We start from the raw sequence: 18,729 nt of genomic DNA, 5'->3' as shown, positions 1-18,729 counted from the left end.
TTGACACCAGTTGAAGTTCTGGGCCAATGAGGCTGATGAACTTAGAAGAATCGTTGAACTCCCACAGTGTGCTTTAGGACTGTGTTAGATATTGCTTCTTTTTTCAAGAAGGTTTAAGTAATGCGCCGAATACTAAGACATCAGAAGTTTAGAGTAGTTGCATTTATTTCTTGACTTTTTCATTGAATTTCTTTTGTCTGAGCAAACAGCAAAGACAAACCTGGAATATGTTTCTATGCACTCTTGTATGACATCTACAGCAACTAGTACACTATATTCTACAGTTTCTTTACAGACCCAGGGTGAAATCCTGACCACAGTGAAATCAATGGGATAACTCCAAAGGGCCAAGATTTCACCCTCAGAATCAACAGTTTTAGGCAGTAATCTGCTTGGATGTTTCTGTCCATTACGGAGTCATTTCTCATTGTCTGTCCATGCCAGAAGAAAGACAGGAAGTCATGGATGTGGTTTAATAAGGGCATAACTTTATTCACTTATACTATCTGGGAGAACCTGGCAACCAATTGTACAGTGCATGAACGATAGGAGTTTGTTTTCCACTACCCAGATGTAGAACTCCTCAAAATCCCTTTCCTCAACTCCCTTAAAGGGGGCCAGAAAAAGGAGGGGGAGGGGCAGGGTCAGCTCCCTGATGAAGACTAATCTCCCACTTATTTGGTTCTCTTAAGGGATGCTTCCCTTCAAATCATTTTCCAAAGCATTTTATTCAACAACCGATATCCCTTGCATACTGAATACCTGAACTGAACATCTTCCACAAGTTTTATGTATGAAGTTGCGACATTATAACCTAACCCCCCTACTCTACTCCAGACTAGCTATGGCAAAGGCAAAAAAACCCAACCACCTTGGCCAATATGGCAGTGAGGGCATTAATTCCTTCTGAGCCCCTCAAGGAAAAGGGCAGCTAGCCTAATGTCCACAACATGTCCTTTTGCCAAGTTCGTGCCTGGGTGGATGCTGCCACCCTGATCCTGGTAAAGGAGGGCCTCTACAAGGCTGCATGGGATATAAATACTTCTCCTGCGCTTCTGGTCAACAGGAAGAGCAATGCAGTGACCTTGTCCTAACCTGGCCCCAACTGCTTCCTCTCCATCCCTGTAAATTTTCCATCTTCGTGCCACCTGTTCTGAGGCCTTACAGGGGCAACACCCTTTTCTTCGGTCAAAGGCCCACTCACATAAATGTTGCAGTAGGCACTTCTTTTCTTTTTACCAACCAACTTGTATTAATGCATTATTATAATTATTTTAATTATTTATTATTTTATTTTATTTATTATTATTTTAATTCTTCCTTTCATTTTTTCTGTTTCTTTACTTGCAGCAACTACTAGCAGACTTGTGAATTTAAATATGTCTGGGGAGTATATACAGGGAATACTGACTCAACCTTTCCTTTAAATCACTCATTTTGTCCATTGTTTTGCAGTAATACATTTACTACTATTCACATTCACGACTGACTGAATGAAAAACCACCAGCTAGTAAATTCAATACTGAAAACTGAAGCCTGAAAAACAAGCTAAGCCAGCCAGCTTTACACAGAACCATGATATCAAATGCCTTTCCCCCAGGGCCAGCTCAATGTTTTTTGCCGCCCCAAGTGCAAAAAAAAGGGCCAGAGTGCCATCCCGTTGAAAAGTGCTGACCTAAGCACGGGCTTGGTTTGCTGGTACCTAGAGCTGGCCCTGCTTTCCCCTCCTTCCTGAGGTTTTAGATTCTAGCAAACCAAGCTTCCTAATAGTTCACAGCTCAATCCACAACCCTCTTTTCCTTATGCAGTGCCCGTTGATTCTTCCTGTTAGCAACATCTGTTTCACCAATTACCTTCTTAAAAGGTAGAACGTTCTACAACTTTCTTATGATTTCCTAACCGGCCTAACCTTGAAGTTCTCATCACTCCTTTTTTAGATTTTACTTTTTAGAACACAGGCTGAAATTAGTATTTACAATAATAAATTAGAGATTAATGTTTCTAGTAACAAAACACTTTCAAATAGGTTATATGCATGCAAATACATGTGAGTGACAAGATCAATAATTCATGAAAAACCCAATGATAAAACCCAATAACACTGAAAAAAATAACTATTATTTTCTTTAAAAACCTGTTTTTTTTCACAGCTCAAAATACAGCTAACACCTGAGTAAGCAAAAGTGATTGAAAAGTAAATAAAACAGTGGGTTTTTTTCACCTCCCTCTGACAGTTGCCACAAGAATGCCAGTCTGATTGATTTTATTGATGAGAGATGCATGACAATGTGAACCATGGTTCTGTTAACAAACCAACAGTCTGGATCCAGTAGATACTCACTCAACAGATGACAGCAATAATTCCTTTGACCACCCTGACCGAGATCATGTGATTGAGATAAAAGATAAAAATTTCAGTTTCTTAGTAGCACTCTCATCTGTCAGACCCTTATTAAATCCACAATTTAAAAAAAGATCTCTTGGTTGGGAATTTGCAGAAACAATGGTCAATGAAATGAGAATTATCCTTCTTCAATCACTGCCATGGGACACTAATACAAGTTATACTTAGAAGGAATCTTCTTCAAATACTGCTCTAGCTTTCTCCCCTTTTGCTTTAACTAGTCATTTGGAAATTATGGTAACCTGTGGGAGAAGGTGGTATCCATGTGCCCTTTCTTTATATTAGCTGTCTGCCAGATGGAGAGTCAAACTATTACTATGGAAAATATACACTCTTCTTGTGCCTTGGTGGCAAAGTTCTTCACGGAGAGAAATAATTTGAGAGTAGGCTTGTAGGAATGGATGCAGGAAAGCTAAAGGAGCACAAATCTGTCAAAATCATATTTCCTTACTTCAACTGCATTATTTAATTAAGATTTTCATGTCTGTAAATTCACGTACAAATTTAAATTTCTACCAAAGTATCAAACGTAGATGTTTGATATTTAGCCAAAAAAATGAAATCCGTGTAGACTCTTGAGGTAAAAGTGACTCATGCAGAGTTTTCAGCTGTCTTATTTGTCAGAATGCCAGTATTAGATTCTTTGTCAAAATGATGCTGTGAGTAATTATCTTCATCTTACGTTGTATTTCTCAGCTCTGACTTTTTAAATACTAGAGGTGAGATACTACCTAAGTTAGATATAAAATAAGATTTAGAAGAGGCTGTCCTAAATATCTCAACAAAGAATGAAATTTCCTTGACTGCAATTTTTAGGTGTCCAGCTTATTTGACTTTATTTTTTCCCCTAAACACAAAGGCTAATATATAAAATCTGGGGTTAACGAAAAAGAAAGATTTGGGCATCCACCTCTCACATGAGCGAAGAAGTAGACTAGGACTAAGGAATTATTTCTATAAATAGGACTCATTATATGAGTTTTGTTAAGGGAGTACTGTTTTTCATTCTATAAAGAAAAAAAATCAAATTGCACCTGGCCCTTGAATGTGTGCAGTAAGGAGCCTCCTGTACAGTGGACCAGTTACGCTGTAGTACCTGAGCTCTCTTAAATGGCAGGGACTGCTACCTGTAAATTGCCCTCCCTTGCTCCAAAAAAAGAGGGGCTGAAGGCAGGGAGGAAACAGGGACACAGCCCTGCTCCTCATCCAAATTAGCCAGGAGAGCTGGGCTGTTGCAGAAGGGACTACACACTGTACCTATCTAATGAATTATGCAGAGGGCTCACTCCTCTTGCATGCTGAGGGGCTCTTTAGGGGCAGTGAGATTCTGCACTGTTCCCTATGTGGGGTGTGTGTGTGCATGTGTGTATCTATAAGGCATAATTGAGCCCAGAATTAGCTCCCCATTTAGCATTCTTTGTCAAGTTTATTTCCTTATAAAACACTGCACAGAAATAGACCCCACTAGTCACAGTATTTCCTTAAGCACATATGAGAGGGTGAACTGTCTTTGCTTACACACAGGGGACTGAACTGGGGACCGCCAAAGCTAAATGCATGAGTAGATATAGCATGAGCTAAAGAGTCAAAACTATAGCTGGGGGGCTCTAACAACTCCTATTTTCTGTGGATTGCATAGAGGGGGACCTCTAATACACACTCACCAACGAATTTATTTGAGCATAAGCTTTTGTGAGCTACAGCTCACTTCATTGGATGCATTCAGTGCATCCACTGACTGCATCCAATGAAGTGAGCTGTAGCTCACGAAAGCTTATGCTCAAATAAATTTGTAAGTCTCTAAGGTGCCTAAGTACTCCTTTTCTTTTTGTGAATACAGACTAACACAGCTGCTACTCTGAAACTCACCAACAGTTTACATATAACCAAAACTTTTCTACATTTCATCTTGTACACCAAATACCTTAGAAAATACTCTAAAAGGTACTGTGGGGATCTGAAACTCTACTTACTAAATGACCATTAATGATGGCATTAAACCTATGTATAAGTAGGAGGCATTTGCACTTTGCTCCGAATACTGTTCTCAGACACACAGAGGATATTGTCCAAACTTCCTTCCTTTATGTGGTTTGCTTTTGCTGTTAACTTTATGTAACAACATAAAACGCTGTTTGGGATTCCTCCTGAGCTTGGCTATGCTTAGGCTTTCTTCCCACATTCCCCTTCGATTCTGCCTTTAGTTGCCAGTTTTTAACTTTTAAAATTCATAATCTTTAAAGGGGAATAAATAAAAAAGATAAATATCTGGAATTATTTGATTTGCAGTGTTTACAAGCTCCAGTGGCTTTGTAATGCTCCCTCCTCCCCTCCAAGTAGTGCTATGCATGCAGCAAAGATAATTGTTACTGTAACAGTGCAGTTGGAACCCACACTTCTGTACTGCAGCCTAGCACAAGGAAGAGAGTAATTTGATTTTTCAATGGTAAAACACTGACCACTCATTTTTCAAGAACGGGATGAAATGACAGTAAAGTACTAAGCATCAACCTCAATAGTCAATTAGACACCTCAGTACCATCTATTCAAGCATGAAAATTATTGCAAATGCTTTGTGGGCTTCAGTTACCTTTAATTTCAAAAGCAAGGAGGACTCCTTAGATATTAATGGATGAAATGCAAAAGATTGCCTAATAAAAGAGCTCTCACTTGTGTACTTTCTGTCTGTAGGGAGTTAGGCAATGTTGAGGTTACAGAATGTGTGTGCCAGCTGTTTACAATGACATTCAGGATAAAATATGAAGTAGTTATATCTTATAAAAAAGAAACTAAGACAACAAACCTGAATGCCCCATGTTCTTTTCCCAAATGCAGATACCAGACCTCTGGCCTAACTCTGAAGGGTGGGGGGAGAAGAGAAAAATGGGGCTTATATTTTAAAATCTATGTATTTTGCATGCTAGTTTCTTTACAAAGGAGTATAAAGAAAATACATAGAAGGAATTATCAAACATCACATTTTCAGTTAGTAAGAGTACATCTTAGTACTATGAAAAGTGATTATGTAAATAGCAGCTTATTGCTCAGTACACCTGTTCCTCATTTATTCCAAGTCTGAATTAATGACAAAAGTAAGTTCCCACTATTTTCTTTTCCTGTCAGTGGAGCAGAGCCAATACAGCTGAGAGAGTGAGCTGGATTCTATTCTGAATTTATGTATCACCAACAAAATTGTTAATATTCCATTTAACGACTCTTTATTACACATGGTATGAGAGCTGGAGAAAATTCAAATTCTAGATGGTGTTTTTTAGGGCTATATTTAGGGAAAAATCCAAAACTTTTTTTGGACTTGTAAAATTATTATAATTTATCTGCATATAACTGCAACAAAATAAATACAGAATCTCACAAAGCTATTTGTACAAACCCTTTTTTCCAGAGCAGAACTTGAGTATCATGCATTTGCTCTCCAGGTGTAGATTTTGGCAGATGCTTAAAAAAAGATTTAGTCCCTCCGAATGGGTGACTAAGCAGTGTTGATGTGCACCCATTACCATACATTCAATTTTTATTCTGCGTAAAACTTGATGCCACAGAACATAAAGTAAGTCAGCCACTTACGGGCTCCAGTTTTCCAGAAAACATTCATTTGTTACCAATTTAGGCATAAGTGTTTTACCCAATTACTGCTTCTTCACCCTTATGAAAAAGTCTTCAAGAATTTCAGAAGGAATCCAATATAATTAAAAATAGTGTTTTTGGTCACACTTTTCATTAAGGGTATGTTTATAAAGGGTTAATAAATGATTAATAGATGTTTTTAATGGTTAATCAACTAGTAGAGTCCAACTAGTCAAGAGGTTACTTATAACCACTGGCTTCCTTGTTAAAGTTAAATCCAAATTATACTAGTTATTATAGTATTCTCCTTTTACCTGGAATTTACCAAAATATACTATAATTTCTGACATAGTGTGTACATAACTGCTATTTTTCATCTAAAGGCACCTTACCAAATCTTTGTATGTCCTGTCTGAAACAGAGAAACTGCAGCTCGTGTCAATTTCCATTTTGACTGTACAACCATTTATCAGTACTTCTATCCAAGCCCTTTACTTTTGGTTTTTATTTTGTTTAAAATTTCCCAGGAATTTATCAATGTTTATCACAAAAATTTTAAAAAGAGTGAAAAATCAGTAAAAACTGAAAGCAAAGGGCCCCTAGATGCCTGAAACTCACAGGATGCAGTGGCCTCTATACTCATGGTGATGGTCTCAATACAGTGGCTCTGCGCCACCATGATGTAGCAGTTGAGAAAAACCTTCTAGTTGGAGTCTGGACCCGACTCGCTGCTCTGGAAGGAGAGATGGTTACCAAGTCACCATCCCCCTCCTTCTGGAGCAACGAGCCAGGTTAAGGGAGTTCCAACACTTTCAAAATTTGCATGAAGAAACAAATCAGTAAAACCTCAATAATGTTTTTTTAAGCCAGAATTTCTCAGAAAAAAGCAGCAAAAACAAAAAATAAATGGCTTTAAACTTGTATCTCAAGGAGATATTTTTTTCCCTTCACTCTCACCTATCTTTGGTGCTGTCCTTTTCAGATCCTCAAATTCTACTGCAACATATTTTGTTCTACGATTTTTCCTCAGTGGCATTTGGTGCAAACATTTTACTCTGTCTGGGGCAAGCTCTTCTAGTTGGTCATAGACTTCCACAGTCTAGTGTTTAAAAAGGAGCACAAGTCACAGTGGTGCAATTAAGATAATGGGCATGGTTTGGTTTTCCAAGGCACTATGCTCTTCTTTCAAAACCTAGTCAAAATTGCTTACTTCCAAATGTTTTACCATTTGTTTTTTTTTTTTAATTCTGAAATTGGGTGTCTTTCTATGGCCAAAGACTATTATTAAGTCTTTCGAAAGTGCAGCTTGAAGCAAGTGGACTCGTAGCACAGGCTTTGTGAACCATAAAGGAATTTATCATTTAGTGTTTCATTTCAGAATTGTTTTAAATAAAATATCCCTGCCAATCTATTTAAATTCACCACATACTTGCCAAGCATTTAATCATTTAGTTAATTTTCCCAGTGCAGTTTTTATGTGGTGAAATAAAGTTTGTTCTGGGAACATTAACATTTCCATTAATTTCTTCTTCGGCTGTTTTTTATGGTGATGTTATGTCTGTTAAATACTCAGTCTTTCCCTTTTTACTATAGTTAAAAATAATTAAATTTTTCTTATGTGGCAGTCTCTCAAACTATGAAATAATGTTCAACCATAAACAAAGTTCTCTTCATTTTCATTTGAAAATGAAGACCGCTCAGCTGTACCAAACAAAGGCATGCTAGCCAATACTTTAGCAGAACCTTCAGCACTCTTACCAATTGTTCACTTGTGGAAGGGATCTATGATGGGTTTTCTTTTCTTTTACTTTTTTGTCTAGGAACAAACTGTAAATAAATTAATCAGTTCTAAGAATGTCAATTTCATTATCAAGAATTATGTGTTGTATATTACAGTAGTACAGAGTAGCATCTTGTACTTTTCTCTTTTCCTAACTTTTAAATGTAGACTTTCAAGGAGAGGTATAGGTCAAAACAGCAGTCAGACCAGCTTTTTGATAGCTCTGTATTATACCAAAAAGTAGAGACAGTTGTGCCAGGGAACAGACTAATTAAACACTGCTGATCAGAATAGTAACTTTAACATGTCATTAAAAAAAACCAAAAAAACAAAACAAAACAAAAGTTTCCCAACCTTTTTTTAGCCTATAGGAAAATAGCAACTCTCATAAACTTCAGCTCACCCTATCTACATGCCTGGGGAGGTAACATACTTTAGTCACCAAAATACAGCAACGTGCAAGATTCCCAGAAGTGGCCACAATATCCCAGGCGTGGCTGAACCTGAGTTGTATTCAGAAGCACTATATGTCTGTTCTGAACAGCAAGAACAAAAAATCAAGTCGTCTTTTTATTTTTGGGTGATTATATTGCATTGCACATTCACATCTAGATTACTGTTCAGTATTATCTAGAGATCTTTTCCAACATTATTGCTGTCCAGGCTTTTTCTTCCAAGTGAATATCTGTGTTTTCGGTTTTATTTTTCTTCAAAATGTACAAGCTTGTGTTTTTTCATGTTGAAAATCATGTGCTATTTTCTGTCCATGTTTTTAAACTCACTTGGTAGCTTGTATTACAGGTTTTAGAGTAGCAGCCGTGTTAGTCTGTATTCGCAAAAAGAACAGAGTACTTGTGGCACCTTAGAGACATTTGTTAGTCTCTCAGGTGCCACAAGTACTCCTTTTCTTTGTATTACAATATTTCTGCCCAATATTACCTGTAAATTTTCTTAAGCTCTTTGCACCATGTTCTCATTAATCAATTAAGCTATTAAATAAATTTTCTAATGCTATTCGAAACTTCTCCTTATATCACTTTTGTTGTTGTTGAAGGCTCTTTAGCCTGTTTTCCTATGCAAGCCATTTGAATTAGTTGTGAGGGGAAGATTTCATGATGTACTGTAGTATCAGATGCTTTACTAATATTTTCTAATTGATTTATTTAGTAGAATTAAGCTCATCTGGCAAGATTATTTCTTCATAAATTAATACAGCCTACCATTCACAGTCCATTAGGTTTTAGATGTTTAGTGATGGTGTTTTTTATCCCAGCTTCCTCCCTCTTAATATTTGTTCCATTATTTCACTAGTTTCAGAAGTAACGCATACCATTTGGTAACTCCTACAATCTGATTTGTTTTCAGAAGGTTGAGTCCATATTTAATTATTTTTCAATCTTCTGGCAGTTGATCAGTTCTTCATAATTTTTCAAAAATAGCTGTCAGTGGTTCAGTAAGTTCACTGGCTAATTCTTTTAAATTCTGGTATGCATTACACTTCAATTTCCTGACATATGCCTTCTTGAAACCTAATACCCTTTTACTGCTATGAACTTCATTCCCTTTCCTTGCTATGGCGCATTCAAGAAATTTGTGGACACTGGTACCTTATCTATTTAAGTGGGGTCCATCAAATCCTTTATCAGAGTAGATTGTTGAGAAAGTTGTTGAAAGATAATTTTGGTATTACCCGGAGTCATCACATTTCTTTCACCCTTTCACTTTGGCTTTAGTACTTTTTTGATCTTATTGACTAACAATGACCTCTTAATGATGGAGTATGGTCAGAGGTTAATGCTTATTCTCTTAAATGTGTCAGCAGCCTTTGAAAACACTGACCATGAAGTTTTAATAGCTTGCTTTCAGAAACTCAGTCAGGTAGATGGTACTGGTTGAAGGATTCAATTTCTTCCTTCACCATACATGCCAGTACGGTGTTCACATTTTCCCAGTGTCTGACTAAGACTGGATTTGGATGAGAGCATGCTGATTGAAGTCAAATCCTGGCAAGACAGAGGTATTACTGGAGGATAAAAATCATGAATGAAATACAAGTGGAAAATGAAAGAACACTAAGGTTTATGAAATTTTGAACTAAGTACAAGAACCAGCCTCACATGACAGAGTCAGGCCGAGATTTTAAAATTTAATTATCTGAAACTCCTAATTCTATATTTAGGCACCTAAATAAGTAGCCAAATTTTCAAAAGTGCTGAATACCCTGCCATCCTCAGTGTTAGAGCTCAAGCAAATACAGCCAGAGTTACCTGAATGTATTATAGTCCTGCAGGAAGGAAGAATGAGGGGGGCATAATAAGGCAGCCATGATTTTAACATTGAATGTAATGGTCCAGATCCTCAGCTGGTGTAAATTAGCACAGCTCAACTGACTCAGGGAGCTATACCGATTTATACTAGATGAGGATTTGGACCAACATACCTGATTTTCAGGCCCCACCTCCACTTATGCATGAATAGCTCTGCACGTAAGCATCCATTTGGAGTTGTAACACCTGCATTTGCAAGTCAGAGAGTCTCAAATTTGTGTGTGCAGGTGCCAGGTTTTACATGGGTAAGTTCTATCCAATCACATTAGATATTTCAAATTTACATGTGGGTGATACTGTATAGTATATGCACATGCAAGAGGACCTGTATGCACAAATGGAAGCCAGGTCAAGGCCCCAATGAAAATCAGGCCCATTACATCTACTATAATGATAAAAATATATTCTCCCCTTTGATGTATGCACGTAATTTATAAATGATATTCAATGCCAGTCCAAAAGGAGCATATTAAAAATTGAAAAGTGTTTATTGCTTCTTACTATGCACATTTGACTGTGTGAATCATGGATGTTCAACCTTTCACAACACGTTTTACTGAACACCAGAACCACAACCACCTGGCATTGCTGGTTCTTGTTATTTAACGGTAACATCCAAATTAATTACATCATGAGATCTTCATTTGGAGAAACTGATGATGACAGTTTTCACTAAACTACTGTTAGTGCAAGCAAGATTCCCATACAATTTCTGCCATGAAGGAAAAAGATGTAAACATACCTAAAGGAAAATGGGACCACCATTGTATAAATTGCTTTTGCCAGTAATTGCCTTGCGGGCACATTTTAAAATAACTTGGAAGCTGACAGCAGTAAATTTTATTGTGATAATTGAAAACTATATTATTACTCAAGATGATAAAGTGCAGAGGTAGGGGTGAAGGGAGGAGGGATGGAAGAGAAAAGGCAATTGTTAATTTTTTTAGACTATGCCAAAGCAAATGCAAATTCCTAGTTTTGATGTATACTTTGAGGACCTGAAACAAGGCTTTTAATCAATGTATTATACATCAAATTGATAATGTTAACTTCGGATTATTCAAATGTATGAAATATTCATAGAGAACTGTCCAAAGTTTTACATTTCCCTGACTTTTTTTCCCTCTATTAATTATCATGCCTGGAAGCTTTTTAGTAAAAGCAGCAGCCATCAGCCTGACTGAACCTGACAAGCTAGCAAGGCCCAATTATACTGGCACTCTGTGGCACTTTGATGTACTGGAAACGAAAAGAGATAGGGGCAAATTGTATAGTACATTATGTTAATGACTTGATTTAATCCAGCCACTAAACTTTATGTAGCCTGTTAAAAAAGATGCTAACACTAATTACGCCACTTTGGAAAGGAAAGAAGGGGACAAGCATTTCATACCGACAAAGTGAAGCTCATAAATGTTGTAAATGAAATGAAACAAAATGAAGTAATCTATGATTAATTATACATCACAGACACGAAGAAAAGAGAAAGGAGCAAGTAGTACAGCTAAGTACTGGAAAATCTGCTAGATTCCTTTTATGATCAACATATCTAAGAAAAAACCATTAACTGTCTGATTTGCAACATGCAAAAAAGAAATAGTATGATCTTAAATGGCTTAAACAGTGTGGCATGCAGTTCAGATTCACAATATAATTAGCATGATCTGTAACAATCAGAAGTTTTATTTACCATGTTTGAATGATTGCAGGATATTTCTCTCAGGTACTGATTTTTAATTAAAAGAAGATTACTTCAATTTAATTTTTATAAATTGTATTCTTTGAATTAATCAAGTTTTCAGATACAGGAACCCATTCGTCACCTAATTTTGAATTATATGATCCAGGCCACCAACACCAACCTTAGTTCAAATCTATTGATGTAATACTTAGAAACTTCTAGGTTCTTCAGTAATCTTATCTACCTTCTTGCACATTTGCTTTGTTTCCTGATGAACAGATCAATAGGGAAAGGAAGATACTAATGATCCATAAACTAATCTTTCTAAAACAGAAAATCTTGTATGATTGTGCCTAAATCATTTTGATAAAATAAACTGCAGTACAACTCTAAATTTGTACATCAACTACATTATTGTTTGGCTTAATGGTGACGAGTAATTTCCAGTTTAGTTCACACTGTTACAGATTAAAGAATTTTATGGCATTTACTATGTAATTAAAGATAATGCAGTTCCACCTATTAAAATAACTTCGGTATCTCTCTCTAATTCAGATAGGTGGTAGACTTCTAAACCTCCGTAAAAAGTGATGAATAGATGTGCAGCCAATCATGCATGAAACATTGCTTAATATAGCTGGTTACGTTATAAGATGTTGCTCATGCTTAACTGAGATAGTGTTTGACCACAAATCAGACTATTATTGACCATTGTAGATAATCACATTTCGGACTGTTACAAAGCCAAGGTCAATCAGCCCAAGTAGGTTATAACAGTGTGATATCACTCAAATAACCTTCTCAGACACAACAGGAAAAATCACTCAAGTACTCATTATGCAGACAGTTAGAAATCTTACAGTCAATTTTTTTTTGAGGAACTAACTTCTTTACTTTATAAAGACTGCTCAACTTAAGGTCAATTCGGCGAAATTGAAGTCTTTAGGAGACCCTTACAACATTTTTATTGAAAGAAAATGTACAGAACCAAGTTTTCCAAACTTATTCTATGTTGTGTGCGTGTAATTATGTGACAACCATTTTTGCAGATTATCTCTTGTGCATACAAACAACAGTAGAAACTACTCATGAAACTCCCCTTAGCATGCTAAAGTCAAGGAAATGCTCTTTTCAGATGTGTCCATTCTATCTTTTATACAAACGCACAAAACAGTACATGCAAGAGAGTGCACGAGCAAAGTTGCACCACGAAAACAGAGACTGTGAAAAAGTTTCTTTGGAAAAATGGCTCTCAGTGCTGCAGTTAGAAGAAAGATAGGGAAGGATCAGAAAAATGACCTGTGAACATTTCAGCTCATTAAAAACTAAATGTCAGTTTAAAATGTTGTCAACATCTTAAAGTCAATGGAAGTGAGGCAAGATGCTGATAAGGACAGGGTGGGTACTGTGGAGGTCATGACAATGGAAATGACTCCTCTTGAGCAGTGGGCATGGTGTCTGCCTCAGAGAGAGAACTGGTGCTTTCTGTGTAAATAAAGACAACCACTAGCAGGTTTTCTGCATGAAGTACAGGATCAGGAAGAGAATAACAAGAAAAAGTTTCTTGGAGATTCAGGTTTCAAACACAATTACTCTCTGTGGGCAAGTAATTAATGTATGAGTTCTGTTTTAACTCAAAGTGGCACCAGGCTGATGAAAGCCTCCAGCTGCACTTTCCTTTTGTGCAGTTTAACAAATAAATGGAAAAAAAACCCCATAATAATATAAATCATAAATGGTAGCTCCTATGTTTTCCACAGGGATCCCTTTCATGGTTTCTGGTCAGCCCAACACAGCATTCTTTCAAGGTGTTGAGTCTAAATAGCCCCAGCTGTACTTAATTAGCTTACAGATGGTAGTGCCTCCATAAACTGCCTCTGAACTCTGGATGGAAATTAATCCCTGAAATCACAGGAATTATTCTGATTCAGTGGAGCCTCCTTCTAGGGACACCATCAGTGTGGCAGGTCTTCTGTGTCCCCAATAGGGGGTATCAAGACACCTGTACACTGTAATATACATATATCAAACACAAAACATTTATGTGAAAAGATTATTATTACGGTAGCAAAATCAAGCCCTCAAACATTAGGAAATGCCAGAGTTAAAGCTGCCTGTGCAAACTGAATTCAGCTCCCTTGTACATATGCATTGTGATAGAGTCTTTAATTATATGATCACACACCATTTCCACCCCCAAAGACTCCTGCCTCATTCACTGCACAGAATGGATGGTGCTCATTTAATAGACAGCTATTCAATATTTTGTTTTTTCCTCATTATTCAATGTCTGACCCAAGGCCTTATTTTATTTCACACCAGTCAAACCCTGCTCTGAAGCCAGAACTATTAATTTCCTGATGGGCTTTTCTGGGGTGATCATTGCTACAGAATCTTAATGCTCCAGAAGGATTATTTTTACAACATCTCTGTCATATGAGGGTGTATTATTCCGACTTTACAGATGGGGAATGGAAGTACAGAGATATTAAGTCCCAAAGTATCCACTAATTTTGGGTGTTCAATTTGAGACACTCAGGACTTGATTTTTCAAAGTACTTAGCATTATACAGCATTTTACAATATATGTCAAAAAAGGCTCTCATTGACTGCAGGTGCTGCTGTATGTACTCAGTACTTCTGCAAATCAGACTGCAGGATATCTAGTCAGGCACACAGAAAATGAGGAACACAATTAGTAATTAACTATGAAAATGTTGGTGCGACTTGACGAGCATCACATCACACAGAATTCTGTGGCAGAGGCAGGGATAGACTCCAATTGTCCAGAGGCAGCATTCAATAACCATGAGATCAACCTCTCTGATCCTGCACCACCCTGCTGCCTCTTTCACTCCACACTTTCCAACTTCTGCAACAAATGAAGCAGGGTTCCTACAGAAAACAGCCTCTTGCACTACACACACACACACACACACACACACACACACACACACACAACCCTAATTCATCCCCAGAGCAGGTCCATCCTGTTCACTGAATGAGGCAGGGATCTTTGTATGTCATCATGTAATTAAAGACTGCAAGTTAATGCATACACAAGGGGCCTGAATTAAGGCAACCTTAATTCTGGCATTTTCTAGCTTCTGAGTGCTTGACTTTGCAACATGAACAATGTCCTCCCGAGAGAGAGAGAGAGAGAGAGAGACTGTGTGTGTGTAATTTCCCAGGTTTTTAAAAAAAGTAAACTGAAAAATTCCATTTTGTGGCATCATACTCACACGCACATGGGTCATCAGCATCGTTGGAACATTTAGATCCACCACACAGACCTCTGCCACTTCAACCAATGGCGTAAATAATAGCTGTAGTAGGTTGTAATCCTGCATGTGGGCCAGCACTAGACAAGATGGGACACTTTACCAGTTGCTTTTACAGATATTTTTTGACAGCAGAGGAATGGTGAGACTCAGGAATCTTGGATTCCATTCCAGGTGCTGGAGAGGTCTTCTCTAATGGGCACAGACTCTTCTGCCCATTTCTCCGAAGTGTGACCCCTTCTGCCTGGTCTCCTTCAACCTGTGCTTGTCCCAGTCTTGCTTCTTCCCTACTCCTGGCTCCTCATCCCAGTCACATTCTCTTATGTAGCCAGTCCCAGTCTCCACTCCTCAGGCTTCTCATGCTAGTCCCAGTCTCTTTCATCCAGCCATTCCCAGGTTCCACTCCCCACCCAACCTCTCAGCTTCTTGTCCTCAGCTCTTTGCCCAGCAAGTCCCAGTTCCAAGCTCCTCACCCTGTCAGTCTCTCCTTCCCCACCCTGGCCTCCAGTTACATCCCACTATTCACATTCCCCATCTCCACTTACTTTCAGTCCCAATCTCCCACCCTGGGCTCCATGTCCAATCTCAGTCCAATGCACTATAAGGTGGGTAGAAAGCTGGCTAGATTGTCAGGCTCAACGGGTAGTGATCAATGGCTCCATGTCTAGTTGGCAGCCGGTATCAAGTGGAGTGCCCCAAGGGTCGGTCCTGGGGCCGGTTTTGTTCAATATCTTCATAAATGATCTGGAGGATGGTGTGGATTGCACTCTCAGCAAATTTGCGGATGATACTAAACTGGGAGGAGTGGTAGATATGCTGGAGGGGAGGGATAGGATACAGAAGGACCTAGACAAATTGGAGGATTGGGCCAAAAGAAATCTGATGAGGTTCAATAAGGATAAGTGCAGGGTCCTGCACTTAGGACGGAAGAATCCAATGCACAGCTACAGACTAGGGACCGAATGGCTAGGCAGCAGTTCTGCGGAAAAGGACCTAGGGGTGACAGTGGACGAGAAGCTGGATATGAGTCAGCAGTGTGCCCTTGTTGCCAAGAAGGCCAATGGCATTTTGGGATGTATAAGTAGGGGCATAGCGAGCAGATCGAGGGACGTGATCGTTCCCCTCTATTCGACATTGGTGAGGCCTCATCTGGAGTACTGTGTCCAGTTTTGGGCCCCACACTTCAAGAAGGATGTGGATAAATTGGAGAGAGTCCAGCGAAGGGCAACAAAAATGATTAGGGGTCTGGAACACATGAGTTATGAGGAGAGGCTGAAGGAGCTGGGATTGTTTAGCCTGCAGAAGAGAAGAATGAGGGGGGATTTGATAGCTGCTTTCAACTACCTGAAAGGGGGTTCCAAAGAGGATGGCTCTAGACTGTTCTCAATGGTAGCAGATGACAGAACGAGGAGTAATGGTCTTAAGTTGCAGTGGGGGAAGTTTAGATTGGATATTAGGAAAAACTTTTTCACTAAGAGGGTGGTGAAACACTGGAATGCGTTACCTAGGGAGGTGGTAGAATCTCCTTCCTTAGAGGTTTTTAAGGTCAGGCTTGACAAAGCCCTGGCTGGGGTGATTTAACTGGGAATTGGTCCTGCTTCGAGCAGGGGGTTGGACTAGATGACCTTCTGGGGTCCCTTCCAACCCTGATATTCTATGATTCTATGATTCAGAGCCTTCCCTCTCCAGATCTTCGTCTCTTTGTCCTGTCAATCCCTGTTCTCCCGCTTTGCTCCAGCTCCTCATCAGATCTGTTTCCTCTCCCCTAATTTCCCCTGTCCCACTAGATCTCAGTCCAACTCTCCTTGCCCAGTCAATACCTGTCTCCCCTCCCATCGAAACTCACTCTCCCAGTTTTCCTCTCCCCAAATCAGCCTCCAGTTCCAACCTGCCCACCCCAGACGGTCGTTGTCCCAATCTACTCCCCCTCTTACCTCCTACTGACCTAACTCTTAAGAGTTGAGGATATTTCCACAATCAGACCCTTAATTATTAAAAATAATTTGTCTATAGAAGATTAGATGTAAGTATTAAAACTGGAAAAAAGTTAAAATTAAAGTGCTTAAAGCACAACAGTCACACATCGATAAGATTAACTACAGAATTTCTAACAAGAATTATGCTTCTCAGTAGATTATACTAGCACAAATATTTTAGTAGCAAGAATTGTAAGTATTAATGTTCTAATAAAATCTAATTACAAACACATTCGATTCTTGTAAAGCAGACACTGTTATTACAGAAATACCTTAACACAAGCACCCACTGCTAAAATTGTTTACAAATAACTTTTATTCTATAGAACAAGATACTGTGTGTGGTTCTGGTATCACAGAGCAGGCACCATAAAATTAACTAATGTAATATATTTTAACCAAATAACATTTAAATATTCCTGTTAAGATTTTGGATGTAGTGTTTTAATCAGCAAATGGCTATAATTTAAGATGGAACTTACATTGAAAATGGACTCTCCACCTCTTGAAACATTAAAGGCAAGTTATCTATAGACCTTCTTGTAATTTGGTAATGGCATGATTGTTGAAGAACAGAACTTCTAGAATTTATACTATTTCTATCAACATCTTCAGTTATTAGATTAACACATAAAAATTAATTACATTTCTTTATTAATTACTAAAAGAAGACTGCAATTTTTAGAATAGTCTAATCTAGTAACACTTACACTTCTAAAACTGCTGTCCGTTAAAATTCAGATTAACTGAAATCTGATTCAAAAAAATTACCAAAAATATCTGTTCCGGCACTCCTGCAGAACTCCTTTTGACTGAAAATGGGATTCCTCCAGATCAGTGGTGGGTAACCTGTGGTCTGCGGGCCGCACGCGGCCCATCAGGGTATTCCACTGGTGGGCTGCGAGACAGTTTGTTTACATTGACCGTCCACAGGCATGGCCGCCCGCAGCTCCTAGTGGCCGCGGTTCGCCATTCCCCGGCCAATGGGAGCTGCAGGAAGCAGCGCAGGGATGTGCTAGCTGCCACTTCTCACAGCTCCCATTGTCTGGGGAACGGCGAACTGCAGCCACTGGGAGCTGTGGGCAGCTGTGCCTGCGGACCGTCAGTGTAAACAAACTGTCTCGCAGCCCACCAGCAGATTACCGTGATGGGCTGCAGATTGCCCACCACTGCTCCAAATAGAAAGACTGGCATAGGAAATAATAATAACTAACACACAAACAAATCAGAAGAAAAAGGACCATGGAAGCAAGGGTTTGTATTGGTAATAGAGCTAGAGGAATCACTGCAGCAAGCTTGAGTCCTGCTAAGGACCTATTTCTTACACTCCTATAGATTTGCAGCCATGTATATCAGTGCTATGATAATGCACTTAAACCCTCTGGCAAATCCTCAGCACACCCATATTCCTTTCCCTGTGGAGTTGCAGATACATTCTCAGTACAGTTGAGTGTGAAATTTCCTCTCCTTTTCTCCTGCCAAGCACTGCATCCTTTAAACTTTATTTGGCCCTTTTGTGGGTGCAGGATTTGGACCTACATTTCTTATATACAAGGACAGAATACTCAAGTGTTTAAACCACTTCCTAGAAAGTTAACTAAGGTCTCAATTGAGCAAGGTACTTAAGCACATGCTTAACTTTTAGCATGTGAATAATAATATTGAAGTTAATAGTAATATTCTCATACTTAAGT

At 38.6% G+C, this 18,729-nt stretch overlaps 1 protein-coding gene across 5 annotated transcripts in view; it reads right to left on the bottom strand.

Annotated features, from left to right (window-relative positions):
• Positions 1-18,729, bottom strand: part of RPGRIP1L (RPGRIP1 like) — a 140,918-nt gene that overhangs the window by 31,651 nt on the left and 90,538 nt on the right. The gene's annotated exons all lie outside the window — the stretch shown is intronic.

The sequence above is a fragment of the Lepidochelys olivacea genome (assembly GCF_965140295.1).
Source record: "Lepidochelys olivacea isolate rLepOli2 genome assembly, chromosome: 12".
NCBI lineage: Eukaryota > Metazoa > Chordata > Testudines > Cheloniidae > Lepidochelys > Lepidochelys olivacea.
Note: the sequence above shows the minus strand (reverse complement) of the source record. Positions and strands in the feature narration are given on the sequence as shown.